This window comes from Lissotriton helveticus, chromosome 11 (assembly GCF_964261635.1).
Source record: "Lissotriton helveticus chromosome 11, aLisHel1.1, whole genome shotgun sequence".
Classification (NCBI taxonomy): domain Eukaryota; kingdom Metazoa; phylum Chordata; class Amphibia; order Caudata; family Salamandridae; genus Lissotriton; species Lissotriton helveticus.
The window spans coordinates 367,762,470-367,790,410 of NC_136072.1; the positions used below are offsets into that span (position 1 = coordinate 367,762,470).

At 43.0% G+C, this 27,941-nt stretch overlaps 2 pseudogenes; both read right to left on the reverse strand.

The window, feature by feature from the left end:
- Positions 1-4,942: 4,942 nt before the first annotated feature.
- On the reverse strand, positions 4,943-5,180 carry LOC144790796 (protein cornichon homolog 4 pseudogene; annotated as a pseudogene).
- Positions 5,181-6,150: 970 nt separating this feature from the next.
- LOC144790797 (protein cornichon homolog 4-like) overlaps positions 6,151-27,941 on the reverse strand; it is a 40,415-nt pseudogene continuing 18,624 nt past the window's right edge.

The window sequence follows — 27,941 nt, forward strand, 5'->3', positions numbered from 1 at the left end:
GGGAGGAGGAGTCATACTAACAATGTGTGTCAAGTCCTGTAGGGCACTTCCTTGGTTATCTCTGCATCCGGCCTGTAATATATCGTTTCAGCTTGAGTTTTATAGGTGAAATGTTTTGCCCCAAGAGAGTACATCATAATACATTACACACTGGGGCACATGCATCAACCTATTTAGGAAGTGCAAACGGTGCGAATCGGTAAATTCGGCCGTTTGCACTTCCTAAATACGTTTTTGGGATGCATGAAACAATTTTTCAAAATTGGCTTTTTTTTGCATTTCCTAAAAATGCGAATGCATTTAAGGAATCATATTTGTGCGATTCCTTAAATGCAATGCATCAATTTTTAAAAAAATGCGAATTTTGAAATAGGAAGTGCAAATTAACACGAGGTTGACCCTCATTTTAATTTGCGAAAATCTTTAAAAAAGCACAAAAATGCATTTTGGAAAGTGTCATGTTACAGACACACATGTCCTTAGGACATGTGTGTGTGAAACATGCACTTTAAAATACATTTCAGGGGTGCAGGGGGGGTCCTTTGGACCCCCCTCTGCACCCTTGCAATGCATCAACAAATTGCGAATTCCAAAAAAAAGAAATGCAAAACGGCATTGATTCCTATGGGCCTCTATGCCCATAGGAATCAATGTAATGCCATTCCTTAATTGCGATTCGCAATTAAGGAATCGCAAATTCCGAAAATTAAGAAATCCTAAAAACTTTTAGGATTTCTTGATGCATAGGATTTTGCACTTCCTAAATTGCGAATCCTTAATTTTCGCAATTTAGGAAGTGCAAAATCCTACAATGATGCATGTGCCCCTAAGTTCTAGTTCAAAAATGGACTTAAAAGAAAGATGGAAGAAAGGCTGAGGAAAAGCTGATGGTAGAAATGAGTCTCATAAAATTGATTGTCTCCATTGGAATTGAAGGGTTTATGATTTTCTATGTGATGTTGCAGTGCGATATTGCATAAAAATGAAATACAATGCAAAATTGGTTGTGAGTACCTTAGAATTTCCCCCAACTTTGGCTGTTTCACAGATATGGGGAGGTCTTATACCACGTAAGGAATCAAAACTGATTGGACCTCCTCCTTTTGCTGCAGCAGCTGATATTACGCACATGGGTGGAAGAGGTGTGGCGCAGCGGTGGAAGAGGTGTGGTGCAGCGGCTAGGGTGCCTGACTCCGGACCACGGGATTCACAGTTCGATCGCTGGTGGCAGGTTAGCCCAGCGCCATGTGACTCTGGGCAATAGCTCGCTTAATCTTCCCGGTGGCCCCCAGCGCCAGTACACAACTCCGGAGGTAGCTGTGCGCTTTACAAATGCTGGTATTTATTTTAATTTAATTTGTTTCATATTCTAGGCACTGTATTTCAGAGGATCCTCGATTGCATGTTGATGAACCCTAGATATTGTGAACTGGTCCTGCATTGGAAGGTTGTAAGGCATTTCAGCGGTACAAAAGGGGGTGGTGATGGACGGAGCATCTGAACCAATCAAACACTCACACCCAGTCAACAGATCTGGGTTTAATCCATCCCCCTTTCTTTAGCCCACTCTGCCACCCCAGTAAGGCATTTCATTGCTTTGGAGGTTCAACCTCGTTGGCAGGTACTAAGGGTTGACCAGTAATAGGCTTTGGTCAATGTTTTACTAAGTTGGCGAATTTGGTAAATTTGCACCTCAATTAGATGTGAGCAGTCCAGACTGTGACCCCTGGACCATACCTAGTGGCATAGTAAAACACTGCCACGTTCTTGAGCCTGATGTCCTGGCTAACATGGATGGGGAATTAACCAGCAGGAATTTGTTCTGGCATCTAAAATCTCGCAAAGCAGAATATATTAGATACCAAAGCATTGGTATTTGGATGTTGTAAAACCACCTAGGAATGGGGATTTAGGTGGAATTACGAATGTTTTCCTTTTTTCAAGCTATGAAACTTGGAATAAGAACCATTTTCCTCACCCAAATTCGTCCTGAAAAACAAATGGAGGCTTACATTTGTGTAGCTAAATACTGTGGCTGTATTAATATTTCACAAATAGTGTTGTAATTTGGGGGCAGTCGCCACTTGTGCTTAATTTCAGATTTTGTGTGGCACTTGCATGAGGGTTCTTGTGGGGTTTTCTGTCACATACATGGTGTCAGTAAACAAAATGGACACAGCAACAATAGCCATTATGTCGCCTTCTGCATCAGAAACATAATGAACAAACAAACAGAACCCATCAGACTAAAATCCATAAAAAACAGCCAACGCTGCCTGGCCATGCCACAGAGCATGCAACACACGCTCAGACTACGTCTAGGTGCTGGACTCCACTCTGCTATGGAAACATGAAAGCAGTGTGCAAAAGTCCAATGTGCTAGAAGGCTATCTTAATAGCACATTGTGCGCTGTACAAAAGCGATAAGGGAACATGAAAGCAAGCGCACTTCCACATATACAACATAACTATTGTCCAAATCCGTTGAAATAAAAGTAAATATTTGTGATTTTATTGCTCTACTGAGTGGCACAACTTTCAGGGTATTTGAAGAAAATGGGCAAATGCAGTGGTCTTAGACATTGTATTTAGCCTGTGTTAACAAGTGGCCTACTTAAGAGTTGCTTCTCTAAAAACTGATACGCTGACTACAGTGAATCACTGTATCTAAATTCTCCAACAGGATACCTAATGGACACGGGTTCACCTTACTGGTCACACAGATCATCCCGACCTGCAACTTTAAAACAAATGGGAGTAAGGCAACTAACTAAAAGTGGTGCTTCAGACTCTAAAATGGTGTTAAACACCCAGCAACACGGCATTTTTAATCATCAGTATCTTAAATATTGTGCATCTTTCATCATATCCTGAAAGATTAGATGGAATTCACTGGATCCATTGCCAGATTTAACAACAATGCAGGAGGGACGCCCTGTGCTAATCAGGATATCCCAGTGGAAGAGTTCAACAAGTCATCCCTTGCCCCGATGGTATGTACAAGGAAGCAATATGTATTTTCACCAAAATCTACCTTGACGCATTCCCACTCTCTAATCTAAACGAGCTACCTAGTCACCATCTAGGCTTAGCAAGCAATGTTTCTTCCTAAGGGGCTGCGGTTTTATAGTTCAAAGCTCCTAGGATCAAAAGTATTGCAGATCATACGTCATCCATCAACATGGATAGTCTTGGCCATTTCAACTTTATCACCATTTAACTTTCAAATATATAAAGCATAAAAAACTGTCAAACTTCACCCCAATGTGGAACACAATGGTGGGCAATTGAGATCAGTAACTAGACAGAAGGTAGTTTTCTGGTGTCCGGGTTACATTCTGTTAAGGCTCTGAATGGCCCTCGGCGAGTTTAGTCAATTCTAGAGGGCTATGTAGCTTCCTTTCTAGATGTAAAGTACAGTGTCCAGTTTGTGAAGAACTTTGATAATAGACTGAGGACCTTCAGAGAAACACATTAAATTCGGGACTGATCTTAGAACTGTAAAATATCAGAATGTTTTTTGGGTGGTGGATGGCTGTCACACTACACTCCCTCTGAACTGTTTTCATGGATTATCACTAGGGCTGAGCTCACTGTTTTCTTTTTCTGAATGTTTCTGTTCTGGAGTTCCATGATTCTTGTAATTTTTAATATGGAAATGTAATACTTACACAGTGCTTCATACCCATTGTTGAAATGGGTGATGGCTGTAGTTTGGCCCATATGGGAGGTGTTTGGTGAGATGTGTGAGACATGGAGACATTTTCTAAATGTGGTGGAGTGGTGTTGTTGTGCATTAGAATGAAATGTTGCAGTGAGTGTGAAAATAGATGTGGGTGAGCAATACCTACTATGGTTAGATAGGACTGTATCGCAAAGGAGAAACCACCATTCATGTGGATCAGTGGGACCAAAGTTCATGTACTCTATGGGTTTACTATGGAATGATTGAGGCCTCCCCTTTGGGCCTATTAGGTCATCAGAGAGAAGACTCCGGTTTCAATCCAGGATCAACAGAAACCCAGCCATGGAAATGGAAGGTTAGCAACCAGAGAGTATCAAATGGAGGCAACCAGTAGTAGCAGAAGCCAAACTCCTGGAAGCACTTTTAAGCCACCTGTAAATATTGTGGGCCCTATTATGAGATGCATGCTATAGGCTATCCACCTGTAAACACCCGCGCTGTGCAGAAACAACTGCCTTCACTATGTAAATTATGGTGAATCCCCAAGGAATAGGAAATAGTCGAGTCATGTGAATCTGTTTATTTCAGGTCAAATTGCGAATGGAATTTGCATATTCCTGTGGCTTAAAACACTCTTTTATCACCTGCTGATAGCAGGTGATAAATAAGAAGGGAGGGGACTGTGGAGGTTGGGAATAATAGAATGGATGGTAAGGATATCAGTGGGCAGGGCTGACCGTAGACTGTCAAAGGCAACATTGCGTGCTGCCCCCAGTCCTACACGTGTGGTCGAGCGGTACAGTATCCCACCTGTGTATATCAAGCTGCACGACACATAATCAGGGCCTTATACACAGAGTCTACAAAGGGGTAACAGATGCCAAATTTCTAGAGGCCCTGTTTAGCTGTCTTTAAATAATGTATGGAGTACACTTGTGAACATGAGACGAGTAACAAGCAATAGATTAGCATTAATGGAGTCCATTCAGGAGCTGCTGAGATATACTCAAAGAACTGGCATTATACATCTGTGTTGTGAGGGCTGTGTAGTCCCCCCAAACCACTGGTGTGGGCTAGTGTAAAGAAACGTTATGAGCTAAAAAATGCAGCCAACAAAAATGTTTCCTGTTTAAAGAGGAAACAAATATATTGCACAATGAGGTTCGAAGACTTACATAATGCTCAATCTCTGTGTGGGACCTGCTTCTGGACCACCATCTTAGAAATTGATAATTTCTATAATCATTTCTCTAATACTCAGACACTTATCAAATATAGGATCATACTACAGAGGTAAATAACAAAACACAAGAGAAGAAAGCCCAGGCTAATCATGGCTTCTTTCATGTGCAACTTCAGTCGTCCGCAATAGTGAATGTCTGTCGATTCACACACTACTAGGTTCCTTGTTGGGCACCATTATAAACGTAGAATCATTCCATATAGTTAGAGGTAAGTTCAAAAGGATCATTAACCAGTGTAACACTATCAACATGAACACTGTGACAGCGCTGTTTCTAAACAATCCTAGAAGCACCCACTTGCTGTCATGGAGATGGGCTTTGCCTTTACACTGTGTTAAGTTAGCATGAGATAATTAGAAGTTTAAACGCCATTTTTCCTCTCTGCTGCTTTTGCACACGGCACACAATATTATAAATGTTTAGAGTCTAGCAGAATATTTTGCTTCACACGAGAATACTATGATTTCCTATAGTATCAGCCTTGCTTGGTAAGCTATGTCAGAACAGTGAGTGCTGAGGCCTTCAAGGTTATTTCAACACAGTGGTTGTTGTTCGGTCTGATCAGCGCACGTCCTAGACATAACACATATGCAGCTGTGGCCACCTCTGATTTTGGCGCGTTTAATAATGCACTGCGCAGAGCATGCACACACAGTTGGAGAACATTCGCATGCAGAGAGCTGGTGTAGAAAATGATGTGATACCTCTCTACTAGGACCGGAGGTATGGGGCCGCCCTTGGAATCCCAAAGAGACCTTCTGTAGATATAATATAATATACTATCAAGGGAGGGTAAGACTGAGATGCAATTTAGCCTTCTTCCCTTTAGCATTTTAACATGCTTTCTCCCTTTGTATTTTATGGAATAGTAACTATGCTGATAACCTTGTTGCTTAGAATATGTCTGCTTGTATTAGCTAAGATACTGCGCCTGAGAACACATCATTAGAAATAAATATTTCAAACTTGCAAGTGTCTTCATTTACTCCTCGTTTTGGACTGGTATGATAGTATAACGGAAGAGTGTTCGTGTGTTCCACGTTACCTGAGGTATTCTAAGTTCATGTTCTGGGTTGTCTAATCATTGGGGGTATGGAAGAACCAATGAGACACTGATTGCTAGTCTGGTAGGGGATTTTGGATACTAAGGTGAGTTTTGGTACACCCTAATTTACTGAGGTTCCAAGTCTCTGTGCACAGTTCTGTGTATGAGCAGAATACTCAGACACTTATCAAAGATAGGATCATACTACAGAGGTAAATAACAAAACACAAGAGAAGAAAGCCCAGGCTAATCATGGCTTCTTTCATGTGCAACTTCAGCCGTCCGCAATAGTGAATGTCTGTGGAGTCACACACTCCTAGGTTGCTTGTTGGGCACCATTATAAAGGTAGAATCATTCCATATAGTTAGAGGTAAGTTCAAAAGGATCATTAACCAGTGTAGCACTATCAGCATGAACACTGTGACTGCGCTGTTTCTAAACAATCCTAGGAGCACCCACTTGCTGTATCTTGAGTAGCATGGTCTGGTATTAAAGAGGTCACATTCTAAATCCGACAGAGTGATTGTGAAGTATAGGACCCGAACCCCCCAGGAAGATCCCCCGCCCTGCCCCCAAGTGATCCATCCACAATCAATACTACTACTTCCAGAAGGTGGGTATAAATTGGCCATGTTTAATTATCAACAATCATAAACATGGACAGACCGATAAGAAGTGAGCAAGTCAGCACAGAACTGTAAAACCCTAAATACACTATCACTGGCAGCCATTTTAGAAGTGATAAAAGGCACAACAACAACCCTTGAAAATAAATTAGCCACAATATCAGAGGACCTGGCATTCATCTAAGAAGATTTGAAAAAAAGTCACCTAAAAAACAATAGCGTATGATAAAGTGGTGGAGGCCATGGAAACAAGTGGAAATAGCTAATCTAAATTACAGGAATGCAACTGTAACTTACAGGAAAGGGAAGAAGATGCTGAAGGGAGGTCAAGGAGAAACAACTCTGCTTCATACGGTTCCCGGAATGAGCAGAAGGACCGTCTGCGGAGCTCCTCTTTGAACAACCATTTCTTGAAACGTTGAGACAGCAGGATACTGGTGGTAATCCCGTCCTTAATTCACCAAAACCAATCAACACACATGCCTAGATGCAGTCAATACATAACCTACGTAGAATGGCACACAGCCGACACATGAAGGAGAATATTTGTTTACAATACTAGATATCCAGAAACATTCAATACATGGGTGTGAGTTTCTTTTTCAGATACTAGAAACATACAGTTTTGGCCTCCACATAATGCAATGGATCAGGGTCTAGTAAAACAGACTGGCAGCTCAAGTGAAACTCGCCAAACTTGTATCAAACAGATGAATATTGGAGGGGGGCACGCAATGATTGTGAGCATTGTTTGCACTAGCAGTAGAACCCTTGGCACGAAGCTGAAGGGAAGAACTGCCAAAAATGAGGATCACAGTGGGGGGGCACCGCTCATGTAATATCACAATATGCAACTGACACATTAATATTTCTAAACTCCCTGAGACATCTGTACTGAACGTGCTTCATCTACAAGTATTTAAAAAGGTTTCTCAGCTGCATGCAAACTGGAATAAATTGAGGTTTTTTCCCCTAGGACAATGAGCACATCCAGCAGACACAATATACCTGAACTTGGGAGTCAAATAGGAACTACAAAAATCAAATATATGGGTATTATACTGACACACAATAATGAATTTTGGATTTGAGAAAACAGAGACAAGATAGTGATGAATATTAAACATCAGGCAGAGTTCTGGAAGAAATGACAGCTCTTAATGATAGAATAGTTTTGTTAAAAATGGTTGTAATACCGAGATTTCTGTATGTATTTCTGGGAATGTATGTATTGCTGACTAGGAAAATATTAAAGGAATTACAATATTCAAAGAGCTAAAGTGGTCATTTAGGAGACCAGATTAGATGTAATACACTGCAGCTGTCCTATAAAAGGGTGGGAACGAGAGACCCTAATATGGAAGCTTACTACTTTGCTCTGCAGATGCAGTATCTGCAAAAAGCATTGAGCAGTTTATGACAACAAGGGAAAAAAGACTATTATAAAAGTGTTTTGGTGCTGCAAGAGATGCTGTTTGCAGAACAGGCACCATTATGGGACCTTAAAGAATTTATACAATTGCTTGGGAAGCCAAGAAAGTAGCACAGATAGAAGCATGAATGCAATGCATGAGGACATATATACAGAAGATTTGTTTCGCACAATTGTTGAAACAACAGTATACTTTGACATGCTCAGGGGACACTTTCTATTGTATACTGGACTGTGAAAGGCGGCAAGACAGTCATCCGAAAGATACCCAGGCAGACTGCAGGAATCATCCAGGTTAATGGTAATGACAGGACCGACAACAAGGGGAAAACCTTAGTGACGTTGTACAAGGTCAAGCCAGAATGGCCAAGACGGTGAGTTTAAGAAAACTTAAACCAAGATACCAGGACCATATTAACACACACAAAACTGAAACGGATGCAAGACTATCTGCAAAAAGTTTCCAATAACACAAGACTCAGACTTATACATATAAAATATCTACATATAGTATATCAATTCAATTTTCATCTTTATTCGGGTACAACGGTATCCATAAACATCCATTAAAATGTAATAAAAGCCACATACAATGTGCAATAAAACATATAAATAGTTAAAACATTCAATTAATAAATAGAGCATATATGCTACTGACAATCATTAGCAAAATAGATCCGGGAGCATGCTCAGACTGCCCCAGGTATGATATGAATGGAGTGGATTTCATGCGTTTGGTGAGCATGTGTTCCTTGGTTACTGTATACTGGAAAAGTGTAGTTCGAGATTACAAAAAATGGACAAACCATGATAGACATGGACATGAAATAATGTATATTGAGACTACATAAACATACAAAGGGAAAAAAATGCAGTACACATTTTTTGGTCCTAGGACTGATTGTGGCATGCAGAATGATAGTGATACATGGGAAGTGGACAGGGGAACCTACATATGCACTATGTAAAAAGATATTTTGGAATGAACATTGACAGAGGAACTGCACTTGAAAGTGGTCCATAATGACCCCAAAGCATAAATGGATATTGCAACATGGAAATAACTGTTGTGTACTTTAACACAAAAGGTAAGAGAGCCACAATTATAGAGACAACAATCATTGGATTTAATCCTAAATAAATAACCACGATGACAGGAACAACTTTTTTTTCTGTAAATGTTGAAGTGAATCCTTTTTATTCAAAATGTATACAACACAGCCAACGCGTTTCACCCTAGTGGGCTTCTTAAGGGATGCAGATTACAATACAACACAATCGCAAACTTGATGTGGATGACTATTGACAAAATAGCAAAATTATACATTAACAAATATTGACAAAAATACAAAGTCACACATTAGTACATATTTACAATATATAACCAAGGCATAAAAAACACAACAGCTGTATGAAGGACATACATCTCAAAACAAAACAAAAACTAAACAAAACATGTAATCAATGACTACAAGTAATAACTAAAACTTTCACATATGGGCGCATATACCCTGTTATGCCACCTCAAAATCAAGAAATGGTGAGCAAAAAAGAACTAGATTAGCAACAGCCAATAGTACAAGAGGGATCAAAACAGGGAGGGAGAAAAGTACCTGGGAAAGGTAAGCCAATAACTTTAAAACTAAAGAAACAGAGTAACAAAAAAGGAAGGAAAAGGCGGGGGTGAAAATCGAAAAAGAAAGACCAAGGAAGAAACAGGGGAAAGGAATAGGTCACAGAGGTAAAGACAGACAGGTGTCCGAAATAACCTGTTTGTGAGCATTGCTATCCTCTAAAGAGAACCCTGTACCCTCTATTACTCAAGAGTTTAGAACAGAACACATCCAATACAATTGTTGGCGTAAGCCGGGTCCAAGAATTCAAGAAACACACAGCAAAAACACTACAACGCTTGTTGGTGGGCCAGTCCTGAATGGGTAAAAGAAAATCTATGCTTAAATAGATTACATTTAAAGATCACCACATCCAGCCCACATAACAATCAATCAAAATGGTACCCACCAAAGTATGATCCACAAAGCAACAAGATTCCATTGGGTGTTCGCCCAAGTAAGAGGATGACGTCGGTAATGGAATCCTGATCCAATATCTAAAAGAACACAGAATACAATCCAACTACAGTTATGTCAACAGAATATGGAGAGGCACAAATCACACTCACAGACCCGTGTAGTCGGAAAGACGTAAGGGATAACAAACAGAAAGAACAAACTCCAAATAAGTGCACATAACAACCATCAATATAGGTAAATGAAAAAGGGATTCATGCAGCAAAGAACTGAAGTGCAACCATGCCACAGTGGTAACTATATACTTAATGCGGCCGCGGATCAGGTACATGATCCCGTCCAGCATGACCCCCGTAATAGATTCAGAGGTAAGTGCTGTGGTGCGTACCTCTGTGACGGAGTGGAACAGTGAAGGAAAAGGCACACAGTGGCCAAAGAAATTGAAATTAACCGACGACATCCTCTTACTTGGGCGAACACCCTATGGAATCTTGTTGCTTTGTGGATCATACTTTGGTGGGTACCATTTTGATTTATTGTTATGCGGGCTGGATGTGGTGATCTTTACATGTAATCTACTTAAGCATAGATTTTCTTTTACCCATTCAGGACTGGCCCACCAACAAGCGTTGTAGTGTTTTTGCCGTGTGGTTCTTGGATTCTTGGACCCGGCTTACACCAACAATTGTATTGGACGGTTTCTGTTCGAACTTCTTGAGGAATAGAGGGTACAGGGTTCTCTTGAGAGGATAGCAATGCTCATGCACATTGTTTGTAGGGTTATTTCGGACACCTCTCTGTTTTTACCTCTGTGACCTATTCCTTTCCCCCGTTTCTTTCTTGGTCTTTATTTTTCGATTTTCACCCCCTCCTTTTCCTTCCTTTTTTGTTCCTCTGTTTCTTTAGTTTTAAAGTTATTGGCTTACCTTTCCCAGGTACGTTCCTCCCCCTCTTTTTTTATCCCTCTTGTACTATTGGCTGTTGCTAATCTAGTCCTTTTTTGCTCGTCATTTCTTAATTTTGAGTTTTGAGGTGGCATAACAGTGTATATGCACCCATATGTGAAGGATTTAGGTGTTACTCATAGTCATAGATTAGATGTTTTGTTTAGTTTTACTTTTGTTTTGAGATCTATGTCCTCCATACAGCTGTTGGGTTTTTTATATGTTGTTTATATGTTGTTTATATGTACTGATGTGTGCATTTATATTTTTGTCAATATTTGTTAATGTATAATATTGTAATGTTGTCAATAGTCATCCGTATCAAGTTTGTGATTGTTTTGTATTGTTAATTGCAGCCCTGAAGAAGTCCGCCAGGGTGAAACGCATTGGCTGTGTTGTATACATTTTTAATTAAAAGGATTCACTTCAACATTTAAAGAAAAAACTGTTGTTCCTGTCATCGTGGTTCTTTATTTGGGATTAAACCCAATGATTGGTGTCTCTATAATTGTACCACTCTTACCTTTTGTGTTGATGTGTTGTATTTGAGACCATGAACGATGGCTGGTCGTTAGAGGTGGGCATTTTTTAGAGACTTTGTAATGAGCTATTACTAGTTTATCTGATTACTCTTTTGGACAAACACCGGTAGTTGGTGTGGCACTGCATACCCTGCCACCGTGACTGTGTATGTGAGAACTGTTGTATACTGTGAGTTCAAAAAATATGGAAGAAGACTACATAATGTTTATCTCCACACATGAGAAATGCCACTGCAGACCCAAAAGGATAACTGTGTATTAGCATTAACTGCCAATGTAAATAGCATGGGAAATCAGAGTCATAGATGTGTGCTATACATGTGTTCATTCCTGGTAGATATGTAAAATATTGAGGTTTGCTGGACAGGTATATTGAACATCATATGTTAAACATTAATAAACACATTTTGTTGTTTCTATGTAGTGCTTTGTTGATGGCGTATCATTTGAAGTTGTAACTTACATAAACATGTAAACACAAATGAGAGAATCTACATTAGTATCGGAGACTCTTCTTATTGAGAAACTGATGCATGTATTTGATGTTACAATGGCATCCACAAAAATCCATACACTATCTCAGGAGTTTAATATTGATTTCAAAAGAACTCTGGTACGTACAGTATTCGTAGAGATGAGCTACGTGTGCTACATTTCAAGGATCTCTGTTCATGTTCTGGTACCTATTGTAACACTGAAACTTTGACTGGACATTGAAGCAAAACTGAGTCCATGCAAATTGTTGATTCAAGTGTTCCTGAGGGTTTGCAAATCATGGCACCATTGATTCTACAAATAGTAGTGCCTCACTACTATCTAAGATTATGCTATGATAAAACCAGTGCTGTAACTAGTAAGAGCATACACTTCCGCTTTTCCTCTAAATATATATATTAACTGTTAATCCAAGCCTGTGTCAAAGACCTCATTTTCAAAAGTGTTTGCGTTGACAGGATATATACCTTCATTGATTATGATAATTTGTAGACTGCATTGTAAATGGCACCAACTTGCATAGCATCTCATTTGACCACTCCATACAACTATCACTGACGAGTCCAGAGGCGCCACTGCGAACTCGGGCACGCCGCGCATATGGTGGTTGTGCCAGTGCCCGCGACACATCTCCTGTGGGGGCGGGGTCAGCCAAGACTGATGACGCGGCTGGCGCCCGCCCCCCACGTATAGTTATTGGATGAGCGGGTAATGGTCCAGAAGTGTAAGAGCACTTCCGGAGCAAAGTAGGAAGAACAGGTCCCGGATCCTGCTGGGACCTGTTCCAACTGGTTTCTGGGCAAAAGTCCCTTTATAAGGAGCGCAGAAGTCTTTTCCTCGCCGGTCCGCATTAGGGAAGATCTGCACGCCTCCTTCCATGCAGAGGTCTGCATAATTGCACCTTTTTCTTTCCCCACCCACCATCCCCTGAGGCAGCAGTTCTAAGGACATGTTTCATGTGGAGGCTTTATATAATGCTTTCTCTTGCAGGTGTGAATTTGTTGGTTTTCTTTTCAGGTATTTCAACGTTGTGCTATGTATGTCATATCGCTATGTTTTGTATTATAGGGCAACGTCATTTTGCTTGTCGTATTTTATGTTTGAGTATCCTTGGTCTGCGTAAGGTCATGATTGGTTGGTCAAATTTTCCATCTCTTAGTATGCATCCCATTATTTAATGGGGATGCCTGGGGGAAAACAGTGATCTCTCATCACACTCCCTGGGGTGTTTACAGCCGGAAGATTGAAGGGTGCGGTGGTATGAAGTTCCTCTTCCGGCAGGCCCTTGGGCCTATCCGTGTACAGGCTCTTTGGCACCAAGCTGGCATAACATCAGTCCCTGGGAGGTAGTAGTGGAGGGCGTAGGGTGTGCCCGAGTGAAGGAATCTGATGGGCAACTGGGCCTCCTGCCCAAGGTCACTCCGGTAAGAAGGGGTACCTAGCAAGTAGGTAGGACCAGTCATGACCTTGCACGTAGGCTCATCCAGGATACGCAGAACATAAATTGTACATATTTCAGTTTAGGTTAGGTATGGCTATGTATTAGACATCTGTTAAGGTTGGTCATAAAATGTGTTAATACATTGTATATGAAATGTATAAAGTTATTGAATATGTGTGGGTTTTCTGTGTATTGAAGTTTCTTATTAACATTTTTATTATGATTTTCATTTTAATAAATTACGGCCGGGGTTCTACGACCCCTAATCCAAGACTGTGTTGAATGATTTATTATCTATGCCTCTGGAGTAAGGGGGGGACGGGACATAACCCAGTGTCTCTGGAGGGAAGGTTTGGGTCAACCTACGGGTAGGGGACTCGGTAATACCTAGCCATATTAAGGCAACACATTTCTTGGCTGGCTTTTGCAGCCTTGATATCCGGAACCCTGCACCAGTAGGAAAAACATGTAGGTTCACTATTGACGCTGCTGGGTGCACACTTCAACCATTAGGATCTAGAAGATATAGCCTAATCAGGTGTGATCAATCCATAGCCGCTGTGTAAGAACGCAAAGGATTAGGGAAACTGAAGGAGAGTTAACTGATGATTGAAAGTGTTTTAATTCTAAAGTTACCTGGAGGCGAAATTAATGGCATTCATGAAAATAAGAGTACTGGGGACAGGAAGACACAAACTAGGTTTAATGATGGACAAATGTAACAAAGGGCAGACACAGAAGCCAGCTCACAGCAGAACATGTAATAGAGGTCACCTAGTACTTAAACTAAAAGCACTACAGCAGGCGTGCTACAGGGGAACCCACGTAAAAGTGTGCTCAGACTAAATTGGGCTGATTCACAAAGGAAAACTCACACTTTTGTGTAAGTTTACATTTGTTTTTGAATTCACAAAACTGCATTTTGATAGTAAAGTTTACAAGTGCGGAGACTCCGCAGTCGGGGCGCCGAACTCCGCACGTAAAACGATACGACATGCCTATTTTTTTATGTACAGAGATCTCCGCCGGACTGCGGAGAGTCCGCACTAGCAAACATACTATTAAAATGCAGTTTTGTGAATTACAAAAAAAATAAACTTTTACAAATGTGTAAGTTTATCTTTGTAAATCAGGCCCTGAGAACCTGATTCACGAACTGACCTGTGTGCGTATATGAAGACACACATTGCTGTAGGTCTACTACTGTAAATGTGTTTCAGAATAAATAGTATTAACATAGTTTAAGATGGGACTTCTGCCTGTGCATATCCCTATTTATTTGTATTTTTCCAGTTTTATGTAGCACAAACTTGGCCTACTCATTTTTTCGGCACGGAGAGGTTAAATGATTTACCCAGAATTACAGGATGTTGAGCGGGCAGTGGGACTCCAACCTGGTTACCAATGTCGGGCCTGCAACCTCGCTTCAAAGCCTAATTGTGTAACTTTCATGTAGAACGCCAATGCCTTGAGCTACTTTAATTGTCTGGGGCCAGGGTTGATGTCACATTGGATAGTAGCTATTACTGGACACTTATAAACACAAGGGGTACCTTCAGACACCCCCATTATATTGAGACCGCAGCTCCTGTCACACAGCAATTAAGACATGAAAACAGTTTTAGGGCTGAAACTGTGTGAAGGATTTTTCCATTGCAGGAAAAGTAAGTGAAAATGGATATATGATCAGGCAATATATCTTAGTAGTGCCATTTTAGGTCTTGGCCTGCGTAGGCTGCGCTTGCGCAGTCTTGCCGGCGAGATCTTATGTTTTTCAGAGTGGGGCTTGAACCCGCCCCTCTTCTTCATTAGCTGGCTTCCTAAACGGAGGTCAGCCATTGGGCATTGGGCAGCCCTTGAGAAAGCATTAGTCATCTGTGTATTTGCAAAGAACTTCTGAGTAGGTGGTGGACATTTGGGAGGGGGGGAGGGATGGGACGTTGGGGATAGTTAGTAAATGTTGGGAGATTCCATAGCGGGGAGAAGAGGAAAAGCAGACGAGCACATTTCCAGGAGAGAGGATTACACCAGATACGCCTTACCAGGCCTTGAGAATTCTTCTTTTTACCGCCGCCCGACCTCCGGGTTGTGGGCCTCCAGGCTGTGTATAGAAATGATTGGAGACGGAAGAATGGAAGAGCTAAGAGGTGTTAATTCTGTGATAAAACTTCTGTATTGAATGTCTGCAATAAAAACTATTTTTCAAAAAATCGGTGTATTTGCAAAGGTATCGAAATTCATGTACGATGCGCTATAGTTACTATATTCAGGCGTCTATAGCCACTCATTTGCAAAGCATGGAATACCAGCCTTGCACCCTATTTATATTCTATATCCCCCCACCACCCCCACTCCTGTAATTGTGCTCATTTGCACAACTATTCGGAAACATCCCTATTACAAAGCAGCTCAGCTTAGTAATGAGGCTGCCTCTATTCCCTGGCTGTGCTCGTCTTTTCTTGCCTCTGTTCCCTGGCTGTGCTCGCTTTTCTTGCCTCTATTCCCTGGTTGTGCTCGATTGTGTGTGTGGCTCTCTGTGTGTTTGTGTGGCTCTTTGTGTGTGTGTGTGTGTGTGTGTTGGGCTCTGTGTGTGTGTGTGTTGGGCTCTCTGTGTGTGTGTTTTGGGCTCTGTGTGTGTGCGTTTTGGGCTCTGTGTGTGTGTGTGTTGGGCTCTGTGTGTGTGTGTTTTGGGCTCTGTGTGTGTGTGTTTTGGGCTCTGTGTGTGTATGTTGAGCTCTGTGTGTGTGTGTTGGGCTCTGTGTGTGTCTGTTGGGCTCTGTGTGTGTGTGTTGGGCTCTGTGTGTGTGTGTTGGGCTCTGTGTGTGTGTTGGGCTGTGTGTGTGTGTGTGTGTTGGGCTCTGTGTGTGTGTGTTGGGCTGTGTGTGTGTGTGTGTGTGCTGGGATCCCTGTGTGTGTGTGTTGGGCTCTGTGTGTGTGTGTTGGGCTCTGTTTGTGTGTGTTGGGCTCTGCGTGTGTGTGTTGGGCTCTGCGTGTGTGTGTTGGGCGGCACTGTGTGTGTGTGTTGGGCTCCGTGTGTGTGTGTGTATTGGGCTCTGTGCGTGTGTGTTGGGCTCTGTGTGTGTGTCTTGGGCTCTGTGTGTGTGTGTGTGTGTGTGTTGGGCTCTGTGTGTGTGTTGGGCTCTGTGTGTGTGTGTTGGGCTCTGTGTGTGTGTGTTGGGCTCTGTGTGTGTGTGTGTGTGTGTTGGGCTCTGTGTGTGTGTGTGTGTTGGGCTCTGTGTGTGTGTGTTGGGCTCTGTGTGTGTGTGTTGGGCTCTGTGTGTGTGTGTTGGGCTCTGCGTGTGTGTGTGTTGGGCTCTGTGTGTGTGTGTTGGACTCTCTGTGTGTGTGTTGGGCTCTGTATGTGTGTGTGTGTGTTGGGCTCTGTGTGTGTGTGTGTTGGGCTGTGTGTGTGTGTGTGTGTGTGTGTTGGGCTCTGTGTGTGTATGTGTGTGTTGGGCTCTGTGTGTGTGGCTCTCTGTGTGTGTGGGTGCGTGTGGCTCTGTGTGTGGGTGCAAATGCAATAGGTCTCGCATTTGCGAGAGATTAAGCTATTGGCATTGTATATGACAATGCCATTTATTTATCGGTTTTCAAAACCAACACATAAATAAAAATGTTGTCATTTACAATGCCAATAGCTCTAACTTTTGCAAAGGCGAAACCGTTGCATTGTAAATGCTTGTTATATTATTTTTTGCTGTGACACTATTCTTAATTTATGGCCAGGGCCACTGGAATTATGAGACCAGGGAAATCTAAATTACGGAGCCGGATTAAGTAAATTATGTGGCAAAATAAGCCAAATTACACTGCTTAATGCAGCACATTTTGGAATGGTATTACTTCATTATTTTTACATGTTTAACCCCTTGGGCGCGGCCGCGATTCTGCGCCTGTGCGGCAGAATCGCGAGTGGGCGGGTTTATGACGGCCCTCAGCCGTCATCAGCACACGAGCCCCGTGATGCATGACGGCTGGGGGCCGTCATCAGCATCGAAGAGGTTAAACATTAACACTGTCACGTCGTTAGTACTAGTTTAACACCAAAATCAGCAACAGACAACTGAAAGGTGACCTTTGCAAAGGGCCTTCTACTGCACAGCAACACATGTTGCTGCGTTTGTAGTAACTTTTGATCCATTTGAGTGAGAAACTGTTCTTTGTTAAAATATGCAAATTATGCAGCCGATGATGGATTATGTGACAAATGTGGCAAGTCTATAACTATGCAGAATTCGCTGCAGAATCGCATAATTCCAGTGGCCCCTGTTATGGCACACTATTAAGCAAAATAATAATGACAATGGCACAGTTTTGACTTTCCTTAAGTTAAAAGTCTTGTAACGTTTCACTAATACAACACAGATACAGAATAGGAATAAGCAGTGCAAGTTCCTATTATACTAAGAAATGCAACAGCAACAATTCCATGACTGTACTGATAACATTTGCTGCAGCTGGCCTGCATACTCTCAATCACCTGAGGTGCTCGCAGAAGGCGGATCTCGCTAATATAATTAGAAGGAACTTAGGTATAGATGCATCAAAGGAAAAACCGGTCGCAAACGGGCAGATTCTCAGAATCGGCCCCTTTGCGACCAGTATTTTTGCATTTGGGATGCATCATCCCAAATGCAAAAATCACAATTTAAGAAATCGCAAAATTGCGATTACTTAAATGCAATGCATCAAAGTAAAAAAATTAGCGATTTTGCTATTAGGGGGAGCAAATTACCGTGAAGTTGAACGTCATGGTAATTTGCAAAAACTTTGAAAAATGCACTAAAGTGCATTTTTCAAAGTTCCATTTTTTGCGATTTCTACATGCATAGCCTTTTGCTATTCCTTATTAGCAAATCTTTATTTTCCGCTAATAAGGAATCGCAAATGGCATTATTGATGCATCTATACCTTAAAGAACAAACACCCCACTTTGGGGCACTTATGATTGCGCATTTATTCTCTCCTAACACATTCTCTAATTTTATCACAAGTAGATAGAAATGGATTATAGTCTGGGCCACTGGAATCGTGATTCTGGAGACACAGTTTGTTCTGCGTAATTATGGATTTGTCACATTTACCACATAAACCATCATCTGCTGGACAATATGCAGATTTGAACAAAAAAGACATCTTAAACATATCAAAAGGTAATAAAAACGCAGTGACATGTTGCTGCACAGTGGAAGGCTCTTTCTCAAAGGTTTACTTGCCACCTTTCAGCTGCTTATTGCTGTAGTTGCCTTTTAAACTGGTACTAATGTGGGCAAACTTTTTTTCCAGACAGTGTTAACGTGTAAAAAAGTAAAAATAATAACGTAATTCTACCCCGCAAAACGCTGCATAATTAGTCAACCTGCTGCATGATTTGGTCCTCCCACATTGCATAATTCCAGTAGCCCTGATTATAATGCCGCTGTTGTTCCTCTGATCCTAAACTGAAAAGAGAGAAACAGGTGAAATGGAGATAGAAGACGGTGAAGCAGAGGGACGGGAGGGTAATAGGAGGAGACCAACAGCCTGATTCATCATTCTCCCGTTTTGCGAGCCCCTAATAGCGATTCATAAGGAATCGCTATTAAGGACTTGCAAAACGGGATTCATGTAGGAATTGCAAAAAATATTGCGATTCCTACATGTTCCTTATTTGCGATTAGCAAATTGCTAATCGCAAATAAGGAATAACTCCCCATGCATGGGGAGTTATTCCTTATTTGCGATTAGCAATTAGCTAATCGCAAATAAGGATGCGATTTCAAGGGTGCAGGGGTGTCCAAAGGACACCCTGTAGCACCCCTGAAATGTAATCTACATTGGTGTTGCGCACACGAAATGTCCAAAGGACATGTGTGTGTGTAACATGCAACTTAGAAAAATGCATTTAAATGCATTTTTCTAAGTTTTTGCTATTTACCACGAGGTCTGACCTCTCGGTAAATAGCGGCCCAAAATTGCAATTTCGCAATTTTAAAATGATTCATGAATTGCATTTAAGGAATCTCAAATAGAGATTCCTTAAATGCCATTCTTCGCAAATGTGCGAATTCTTTAATAGCGAATTTTGCAAAAAGGCAAGATTCTGAGAATCTTGCCCTTTGCAAGTGCAATTTAGCTTGATGAATCAGGCTGCAAGGGAGGAGGGATGATAGCGAGGAAAAAAAGAGGATGGTGAGGGGGAGAGAAGGAGAGAAGGAGGCCGAGTCGAAAAGGCAGGAGGGAGACCCGAGAAAAGGGATTGTAAGAGAGAGAACGCTCAGGTGGAGAGAGAAGAGTGAAGAGGAAATAGAAGGGTGAAGTGGAGTTAGAATAAGTTGACGCACAGAGAGAAAATGGTAAAATCACAGACAGAAAAAGTGGGGTAAGGTGGAAAGAGAGGAGGGTGAGGTGACAGTAGTATGAGAGTGAAGTCCGGAAAGAGAGAGGCACAGCACATAAACAGGAGGATAAGGTGGAGAGTGGGTAGAGGGCGAGGTGAACAGGATAGCATGGTGAATTGGAGAGAAAGGAGTGGGAAGTTGAGAAGGAGTATGGCGAGACAGGGAGAAAGGAGAGTGAGGTGAAGAGAGCAGAAGAGATCAAACCCATAGGCTTGAATCTCTAGAAATATATTAATAAAACTAGTAGACAGAACTGAGGACGAGGTATGGTATGCAGCTCACACCCATATAAGATGATACAGCATGCCTAAACCCAGCCCTCTGACACCTAGGAGTCTTTTGGACAACCCCACTCATATTTATGGCCTACCCATTCTTTTTCATGGCCCTCCGAGATCTCAAATACTAGATCCAGGCCTCGTGGGAGGAGAGAAGGCCTTAAAATGAGAAGATGCTGTCTGGCCAGCTATTAAAACAGTTTCTTGGGGATGATCATATTGTGTTTTCTGCACTAAACCCCTATAACATGTATACTACAACTATCCCATGTGCTAAATTCTCTATCTTTTCAAATCCCAGCTGAGTCGACCCAATGTTGAGATTTATGTGGCAATTTGTGTGCTTCTCAGTAGACATATATTTTGTATTTATTCATGGTTCTTGGTGTAGCTCTATATCATACCTACAAGATTGGAGTGAAAGAGCCTTACAGCCAGTAATGTGGAAATACTATCAGGTTATAAGCAACATATTAATGGCATGATAAGCAACCAAGGTACATAGAAAGGGTAAGAACAAGGAAGCAAGAGCAAATAACGAGCAATGCTCTATGATAATAAGAAAGGGCATAAATATACATGTAAAAGATCTGTACCATCAGAGGTGTCGTACCTCTTCCTAAAGAATGCTGCTAACATACTGCCAAAGCAAGAAAGTGCGTAATCTCTTCTCCTTAAATTAGAAACCTTACTTAAAAATGTCTACCATATGACATTCTTGCTCTCATAAAAAATTAATGTAATTTTTGCTACTTTCCCTATCACCCATTCATCTGCACAAAATAGAATTATGGGTTTTCCTGAGTGTATTTTTTCACATCTGGTAAAGGAACTCTAGTTGTCCGCTTTTTAGAAACCATCCATGGCCCCTAGATTTGACAAACGGGGAACCAACCAGCAGGCTCTCTTTCCTGGGTGAAATCCTAGAGAAAAGAATTGCACTGCAGTTCCAATAAGCTGAAAAACCCAAGGTATGAGTCACCACTTCCACGAAGGTCCCTTCCTTTAAGAGAGCATAAATTGCCCTATCTCTAAAAGATCAATCTGCAAAGCAAAGGCTTTCCATGTTGGGGCTGCTGGATGTCTCGGCCAACGGTGATGCTGTCAATCCTTGCCCTTCGAGAGTGACTAGGAGGCGGTACTTTCTGAATTAAGGCAAGGCTTGGGAATCGGGTACCTTGAGGATGAGGGGGTAATAGACATTGACTTTAGATGGGAAGCAAGGTTTGGGAGTGGCGTCTTGCCGATTAAGAGGCAGTGAATTTTGGACAATTAATGGCTGGGAAATAAAGTATCTACTGAGATGGTGAGGTGTGGTGCAGCAGCCAGAGTGACTGACACTGGAGTGTTGGGGTCACAGTTCGATCACTGGCGGCAGCTGAGCTCAGCACCATGTGACTCTGGGCAATAACCCACTTAATCTCCCTGATGGCCCCCAGCGCCTTGAAAACCTTAAGGGGTGATACGTTTGCGCTTCACAAATAGGAATTTGTATTACTGCTGTTTTTGTTGATGGTGATTCTGGTGACAGTTTGTGAAAAGGTGAAGCTTGGTCAGTAAGATGGGGGGGGGGGGGGGGGGGTAAGCTTCAGATTTTCCAGCAATGACGCTGGCATGTAATGCTAAAATACATTATACCCAAGCAGGGCACATGAAAGTGGCTAAGGGGGCAGTGGAAAGGGAGACGAATGCAGATTTGTTGGGGTACTAAGGGGCTTATTTACAAGCCCTTTGCACAGCCGGGCTTCACCCTTATTGATGCACCGGCTGTGCAATGGGCTTCCCAATGTTTGCAAGGCCATGTAAAATTACCCTGCATGACTGTTCATGTCCTTGTAAATATGTTTTCCTTTCACGCATAACTCTGAATGAAAGTGCTGTTCCATGGATGTTGCTGTGGATGTTCCCACACAACATCCATGGAACTTGACACATTCCCAGTTTTAAAACATTTTCTAAACCTTGGAATGCGTCAGAATCCTATGCCTCCACAGGGGAGGCGTCAGGAGGCACAGTGAGGAGAAAAAGAGAAAAAGGCCTTTGATTATTCTTTTTGTGCAGGAAGGTGTCCCTTCCTGCACAAAAACAATCATCCCCTCAGAGCAGGCACCCTTGCAAAATGACGCAAGAGTGTCTGTGCTGGCGCACTGCTGCTCTTTGTGTGCTGGTTTCAGGAGAGAATGACAGGAATGCGCCATATCTTGTAAATACGTAGCATTCCTGCCCTTTTTTTCCTTCCACAGGTTCTTAAATCGAGTATTATTAAATTGGGTAATAGTAACATCTGTTATTTACAGCACTTAGGAACAGTAGAAGTGTTGTGTGAAGTACTGCACAGCAGTCAAGTTATTAGTATAATATCTGCAAGCCTTACGAATATGGGACAATGTCAGTGTGTGCCATCCCCACACACTACAGTGCCCCAGAGATAGCAGACTCAGGAGGTCTGTGCCAACTTCCTGAAAAGAGAAGCCCCAATTAAAAGAGACAGTATTCCGTTCAGTCCAGGCCTAGAGGCGAGGTACACTGTATTGTGGCCCAGACTCCTAAACAGCTTAGGCACCACCACACTGCGTGCGTCCAAGAGCATTCAACCCCCGAGATGAGAGGGTTGTTTCCCACGTGGTAGGCTGATAGCCATTCACCTTTAGGATTGGACGACTCCATCTCTAGGTTCCAGTTCCCTAAATGCTACCCGAATAATGGTGAGTGACCCTCTGTCCATGTGTCACCTTTCTAAACAAATTCAGCCCTTGTGGTGATGTTTGCGCCACTAGGAACCGTGCTGTCCACCTATATCACCCAGTCTTAGATAAGGGAGACTCTGAAGTCTGGAGAGAGCTGTCTAAACTATCTACCCCATCATACAATGTAGCTCAGCGAGTTAAGCGCTTGCTGCTGAGTTCTGGGTGTAATTTCCTTATTGAGGCTCTCGGGTCGATAAACTGCTGTCCATTCACTTAAACACTAATAGCACTGTTTACAGCAATAAAAAAGAGCAAAAAATATAACCGGCGCTATAGAAACACAAATTCATATTATCAAAGATGGGAGTCTGGGCCATTGCCCATGCGCGCGCCCCCTGGCACCTCTCTTATTCTCCCTACAGCTTCCAGCATCAAACAGGACTCGTAAAATGGGGCCGCCCACTTCCTAAAATTCTGAAGGTCTATCCCTACATTGTCGCGATTCACCCCGCGGTGACCCCGCCCCCTAGATTCATCTGCCTGATCCCTAATCAATAAACTCTCGGTAATTGGCAAGTCATTAGTGATAAGATCTCTGCTCCCGGGCTGCCTGGGTAACATCAGCCGCCCTCTCTGACCATCTAATGAAGGCATTGTCTGCCGGGCCCGGCCAGCTGAGGAGCAGGAGCCGCCGACCCGGCAGAGGCGGGGGCGGGCTCCAATTACCAGAGCAGATTGCATTAGGGGTGAGGGTCATTCATACTGACCTCAGAACACCTGCCGGTGTGTATCTCTATCTGCACATTTCCCTCCCCTGGGGGTGAGCAGACGGGTGCTGGGCGACGGGGGTGGGGGTTCAGATCGGCACACAGGACGCAATGTATTATCCATCTGATCTGAATGTCTGTCCATTGTTTGCTCTTCTGCCTTTCCCCACCTGTTCCCGCAATTGTGTATTCGGTCTTAGCATTCCAGAAAAAAATTCTGCGGGACCCCCTATAAAACTTTCAGTTTCATGTCCTGTCTCCTGGGGAATTATTGGGTTGCCCCATTTGTGTTTAAGGAACCCTACCTGATTTGTCACATTTTTTCTGCATTTGCTAACAACTGTGACATTTTGGCTGTTCGTTGTGATTTATCAGTTACACTTGGGGTGGGAGGAAAGTTTTAGCATGTTTCGCATTTCTCGGGAATATTTCTCCCTGCATTAATATTGACACAATATTATGATTTCACTCATTCCAGGATGAATAGTTTTTGACGTACATTAAACAGGTGTAAGTCTTCTAGCGCTTGTACCACAGACACCTATCATTAGATTCGTTCATTCACCCATTCTGTTCAAGAGGTTTGGTCTGTTTAAACTTTCACACATATTTGAAACTCTCATCATATATATTGGTGTCTGTAAGAGAGTGGGGTGTTAATTGAGGAGTTATTTAGCCACTTCAAACAATAACCACGAGCCTTGTTAGGGTAAATCACCAAAGTCACTGAATTAACCTGAGCTCAAACCTCTGGTAGCCATTGCACAGAGCAGACAGCCTTAACTTAGAGGCAAGATGTAAAGAATGTATGCAGTACCAAATCAGTAATAAAGTAAAAATGCAAAACAAGAAAAATGTAAACCAATTTGTGAAAAAAACACATTTAAAATAACACCAAAACAACAAAAATCCCAAGGGTGAAACTGGAATTAAACATTTTAAAGTTTTAATACAAAAATAGCGCTAAAACAGTTTTAAGCGCTAAATGAGGTCATCTGGTTGTGCTTAAGCATTACCTACGCATAAGTTAAGGCTGACCACAATGGAGCGCGGGTGGGATACAGAGACTAGATTCGCCTGGTCAGAACTTTTACCTTCAGACTTAGGCCCAGATTTACTAAACCTTTGTGTTGTCCTTGCATCACGCAAGGCGACGCAAGGACACCGCAAAGTCGTCTGTAAAATTTACAAAGCTGCACAATGGGTGATTTGCGTGGCTTTGTAAAGGAATGTAACGCAATGCAGCAGCTTGCTCCGTGCTACCTTATGCTTGGAACTGGTAGGCGTTCCATGGGTGAAGCGTGAGTATTTAAGTCCGTCCACTGATGGATTCAACACAATTCCAGATTTCCAAAGGTTAGTAAACCTGTGATTGTGTTATTTCGGTATGCCTCCCAGAGGGTGGCATAACCAGGAGAATTATTTCCCTTGTTATTTCCTCTTTCTAATGCCTCTTTGGATTGTGCAGGGAGATATCCTCTCCTGCACAAAAACAATACTGCCCATAAAACAGGCACCTTTGCCCTACGGTGCAAGGGTGCCTGTGTTGGTGCTAGACATGTTTGTAAATATGGAGCATTTCTGCTCTCTCCGTTTCAGGCAATGCAGTGCAGCAAGTTTCCTTGTTAAATTGCGTTGCATGAAATATTGATAAATATGCTCCCTAGTCTCTGAAATGTAAGTCAAAATTCTTCAGCCGTGCAAGGCTGCCGTTTGTGTTCGAAAAGGGTTATACATTGTCTTATAGCCACTGGATGAGTTCTTGGGGAAGCAGTTGACTTCTGGCATAAAAGGTAGAGTAGTAGAAATTGGAATTCCGTGCCCATTAAAGGTCCCTCCATGGCCAGATACTTTCTGCACCTTTGCCTGGTGAAGATTTCTACCTTCTGACTTCGTCTTTTTTTGGAGATCAGACTTTTCAGAAGGGAATTGCTGTAGCCATATACCTTCTCATCGAGGTCCGGCTGAGTCGGATTTGCTTCTTTGGGAAAATTCACAGCCAGAGAAACTTGAATAGTTGGCCGAGCAGCAACGAGCCTTCAATGTATTGGTTTGGTCTTGGTCCTCCAGGGTCTTTGAAGCTGAAAAGATTCTAAGTTCCAGGTTTCAAGAAGATTTATGAAGAGTACACTTTGACACCAGCCAAGAGCCCATGACCTTGGGGACAGCACTTGGTGGTCAAGTCTCACCCAGCAGAGGCCAGCAGCCAGGACTTGGCAGGTCAAATAGGAACTAGTTGGCATGGAGCTTTCAGTAATCAATCATTCATTTGTAAAGTGCTGCACTGTCATCCTTAGGGGTATCTGGGCACTGTATTTTCCATGCCTATGTCAAAAAGCCAGGTCTTGAGTTTCTTTCTGAAGACTGCCAGGGAGGGGGCTGTTTGGAGATGGAGGGGCAGGTCATTCCAGGTCTTGATGGTGATGTAGGAGAAGAAGCGGCCTCCGCCTACGACAGCAACAGATGTATGGGGTGTGGGCTCAGTCCAGCAAGGAGGAGAGCAGGTGTCTGGTGGGTAGACTCAACTATGGCAACACACTCTATGCAGGCACCACCCAGAAACTCCTCAAAAAACTTCAGAACATTCAGAACGCTGCAGCCAGATTAGTCCTCAATCTCCTTCGCCGCAGCCACATCTTCGAGCACCTACAAGAACTCCACTGGCTCCCAGGTAACAGAACAGTCACCATCAAGCTCCACACACATGCCTACAGAGCCCTCTATGACGTTGGACCTTCGTAACTGAACCACCGCCTCCCATTCCACACACACACCAGACACCTCCACTCTGCTCAACTTGCCACCGCCCCTTGGCTCTGCAAGACCAGGACTAGAGGAAAATCCTACTCCTACCTCGCCGCCACATCCTGGAACTCCATGCCTCTTCATCCTCAGGCTCTCCCTGTCTCTGATGCAATTCAGAAAGGAGATCAAGTTCTGGCTCTTTGAATGAACCACAGCGCCCAGTCAGACCTGCAAACCCACGCCCCCTAGTGCCTGGAGACCCTCACCGGTGAGTAGCCATGCTTAACAAGCACTGATTGATTGAGGAAGTTTAGTCGATGGTTGATGTAGGCTGGTCCTTGATCGTGCAGAGCTCTGTAGACAAGAGTGAGGATCTTGAACTGCATCGCTTCTGGATGTGGAGCCAGTAGAGGTTTCTGAGATGGGGGGTGATGTGGGGAGGTCCAGGATGAGTCTGGCTGAGGCATTCTGTATGGTTTGTAGTCTTCTGAGGAGCTAGGTGGAAGAGCTGGCGTATATGCTATTGCCGTAATTGTGATGGCTGGCTACAATGGCCTGAGTGACAGTCTTTCTGGTGTTTACTGGGATCCATCTGAAGATTCTAAGGAGCATGCAGAACGTGCCAGGGTGCTGCTGGCCACCAGCTGTAGTCCCAGGTGGAGATGAGTACTTCTGTCTTGTCGGAGTTGAGTTTGAGGAAGTTGTCTCTCATCCTGTTGGCTTCTTTGATCTTGCATAAAGTGGTTTTGATGTTGAAGGGGTCTTCAGTGCACTAGAGGATTAGTTATGTGGTGTCTGTGTGGGACATTATGTAGATATGTTGAGACCGTGGGTCTGACGACATCTGCGAGTGGGGTCATGTAGGTGTTGAACAGGGTGGGGCTTAGGGACGATCCCTGGAGTACACTGCATATGATGTTCTTCAGTTCGGAGGTGAATGGGGAGGCAGTCGGATCCTCTGTGTGAATCCTGTGAGGAAGTAGGCGATCCACTTGAGGGCATTTTGCTGTATGCCAATGTTACAGAGTCTGCTGATGGGTGTGCGGTGGGAGAAAGTGTTGAATGCAGCTGAGAGGTCAAGGAGGATCAGGGCCACAGTGTCTCCTCAGTTGAGGAGGGTTTGGATGTTTTCTGTGGCGGCAATCAGTGCAGTCTCAGTGCTGCGGTTGGTGCTGAATCCTGATTCGGAGACATCAAGTAGGTGGTTTTGCTCCAGGTATTTGGGAAGCTGTTGATTGATGGCTTATCGAGTACTTTGGCTGGGTAGGGGAGCAGGGAACTCAGACGATAATTTTTTACTTTGCTGGGGTCGGTGGAGTGTTTTTTTAGATGGGGTCTGACTTTAGTGTGTTTCCATCTGTCCGGGAAGGCTGCCGTGGAGATGGAGGTATTGATGATGCTGGTGAGTTCCGTGCTGATGAAGTTGGTTCAGAGGTTACAAAAGTGGTGGGGGCAGGGGTCAGAGGGTGCCTCACGTAAATAGATGCCATAATTGTCGCAGTGGTTGGGCGGTGATTGGCGACCAGGTAGTGATAATTCGGTTGGTGTGAGGTGGCGGGTTGTGGTTGCTGAGGTTGGGAGCGGTGGGTTGGGGGGGCA